Source organism: Nicotiana tomentosiformis, chromosome 12, assembly GCF_000390325.3.
Source record: "Nicotiana tomentosiformis chromosome 12, ASM39032v3, whole genome shotgun sequence".
Taxonomy (NCBI): Eukaryota; Viridiplantae; Streptophyta; class Magnoliopsida; order Solanales; family Solanaceae; genus Nicotiana; species Nicotiana tomentosiformis.
Genome location: NC_090823.1, coordinates 40,541,486 through 40,544,821, shown reverse-complemented (window position 1 = coordinate 40,544,821; position 3,336 = coordinate 40,541,486).

Below are 3,336 nucleotides of genomic sequence, written 5' to 3'. Positions count from 1 at the left end.
AGAAATAACAAAGCCTTGACGTGGTCATAATGAGCGGTTAGATAAAGCCAACTAGCGTAGTTCGAAAGAATATGTCTAGTAAATTATTGTAGTTGCTTGAGAGAGAATTACGGCACCTAAAGTGCTCACGATCAGTAGAGAATACATAGGCGAAATTGTAGGGAATATAGCGAGAAGGATTCCAACATTTGGGAAAATCATAACTCTAGACCTCCTAAAGTTAATCACCAACCCTTAGTATCTTTAGTTGTTAATTTACTGCTTTAGTTTCTTAGTTAATTAGTTAGATATAAGAATCTTAGTCTTTATAACTTAGAAATTTATTCAAGCTTGTCTTCTTGGTGATCGTGAACAGTTGTAGCTAAACCTTAGTTTTCTGTGAGATTCGACTCCGGACTCTTAGACCGGATTATATTTGCAGCGACCGCTTAATCCGTTTTATAAGGCATAGTTGGGTGTGATCATGTCGCCCGTATTTTCTTGATACAGAGGGAAATACAATCTTTATTAAAGAAAAAAAACTAAGGCATGTGTAAATATGTACTCTAATTTTCTCACCCTCATGCATGTTGCATAGCCAGCACGATTAATTAGGGGTTGAGACAGTAACCATGGGAATGACAAAACGGGCATCGATCTACGACAGTCATTGTCAGTTTGACAAGAATACTGTGGGCATCTACCAATTTGTGGGAGCGTATTGCTTCTCACTAGTTCTATCTTTGCTATTTCTCTTTCACCTGCAACAACTTCATCCATGCCTTCTGCTTCTATCTTTTTAGTCAACACAACTACAAAAACTTTCTCATTAAGTATCAATTTTGCAAAGCTATTTATATAAAGAGACACAAAGAAATGCATATACTACGTACGATCTATACAACTCGATCGATCGGGGAAGAATCAAGAGAAAAGAAAAATGGGAAATGTTAGAGCGAGTATTAGTTACTCCTACTTCGCTACATAGTGTACAGTAGTTTTCATAGTAAAAGAGAGAGAACTAACCAAATAGCAAACATGAGGAAGACAGCGAATAAAACAAGAATATTAGTTGAAGACCTGGATGCCATGTTTAGCTAGGTATTATTCCGAATATTTGGTTTGTAAAATGCAAGTGTAATTACAAGACCCCTTTGTAATGTATAAGCTCCTGCTTAACTCGGTATTCGGATTCTTATGTGTTGCATAATGCAGACCTCACGTGGGCCGTGGCTTTAGAGTTGTACAGGATCTGGACTGACTCAATTTGAACCGAAATAAACCAAATTGGAAATATAAAACTAGAGTTGTTTAAATTTTAAAATCAGACTAAGTAAATCATACAATTATTTGGTTCGAACCAGTTAATGCTTTAACAGAAATGATAATGAGAAGAGAGTTTTAGGAGTCAAATGACAGATCAGTTTTTTTTAAAAAAAAAATTAAATTTCCCAGTGAATCTGGGTGTGTTGTATATATCTATAATAAAGGAGGAGGATTTCCTTACCTCCATAGATTACAACACAGTCAGGTGATCAAATTATCAACCTCTGTGAAGGTACAAAGTATATCTAATTAATAAAAAAGTTCGCTTTGTCGTACTTAGTTCTAACACTAGGAACTTGGAATTTGTCCAAAAGAAAGGGTCTTTTTGCTCTCCTGGGCAGTTGATTAAAGGAGAGGTAGATATTATCCTCCATAGCATTAGTTGCATACTTTGCTAAAAATATCTACTACTTGGTTAGCTTCCCTATAGCAATGAGTAGGAGTGATACTAGCATGGTTCATGTACTGTGAGATCTCCTCCATAGTTCTTCGCAATTTGTAGTGTTGAGTATGGTTGTTCTTCAGCATGTTTGTCACTAAAAGAGAGTCAAGTTAATTGTAAAATTAGTGACCCCATTTTATATGCACCATTTAATCCCGAACGGTGCTGCCTGAGCTTCAGCTTCATTGTGGCTATCACATTTAGCTGGGATAGCATAGGCCATACAGAAGTCACCTTGATCATCTCTCAGAGTACCACCAAGACCAGCTTAACCATTACCTTGGATATTGCTACCATCGGTATTTAACTTGTGTGTTCCCTGAGGAGTCTTCAACCAAGTGACAATGATGGCCTCTTGAACATGCTGTAATTTTATCATATCGTCACAGAATTTGACCCAGGGCAATATCAGTTTGCATTTAAGGAAAACTCTTTGTACAACTGCTTGAATATTCCAAAATATATGTTGCTTCATCTTGTAATAGTTGAATCGTTTTTGATCCCCATATCTGCAGAACATCTAGCCTTCCAAATTTCCCAACAAATGATGGTTGGAGTAATTTGAAGAATCTGTTTGTGGACTTCATTGTTGTATTTTTGTTTTCACTAGTGATTGAACCATCCTCTGACAGGCATTTGTACATGTTTTATCCCCATCGGGTCACCAATGTCTTTCCAAATATCTTTAGCTACATCACTTTCTATAAAGACATATTGTATAGACTCATTGACATGGTTAGTACAACATGAACATTTAGAAACAATATGCTTTCAAAAATTAAGAATGATTTCATCAAATGGAAGTTTAGATAACCATAATCTCCAAGCAAAGAAGGATATTTTAAAAGGGATGCTAGAGTGTCATACCTTGTGCAAGAATTAATCTTTGTTCTGTTGTTTCTGAGCAGATTGTAAGTGGTTTTGTTTGAGTACTTACCATTCTCTGTGAGGTCCCAAATAGGTTGATCAGGAATGTTCTGGTCTCCAATGTTAATCTTCATGATATGTTCCATAGTCTCTTCAGAGAAGATACTTCCTAGTTTATTCTTGTTTCACTCTCCGTTTTGAATATACTCTTTAACCTGCACCTTAGGATTAGTATTGATATCCTCATGTAAAGTTTTCATGGCCCTTACCTGTCCAGTTATCCCATCTAATGCTCGAGTTTTTAGAGTTTATAAGCCACAATATATGAGGTTCTGTTTTGTCTCTGATTTTTCTCAGTTTTTTCCATTAATGTGAGTCATTATCTGATTTTTTTTATTCACCAAATGAGACCGCGGACAGTATTTATGCTTCATATAATCAGCCCACAAAGAAAGAATTATTCTAATTTTCCACCATCTTTTAGCAGCTAACATGTTATCAAAAGTTTCCATCTTCGTAATATCTATACCTCCCTCATCTAAAGGATAGCATAGCTCTTCCAAGATCTCCAATGAAAATTCTTTTTCTCACCAGAGAGACCCCAAAAGAAATTAGCAAAACATTTTTGAATGAGATTAAAAGTACTTTTAGGGGGGGGGAGACATAGCAGAAAGATTATAGATAGGCAATGATTGCAAGACATGCTTTATTAAGATAATTCT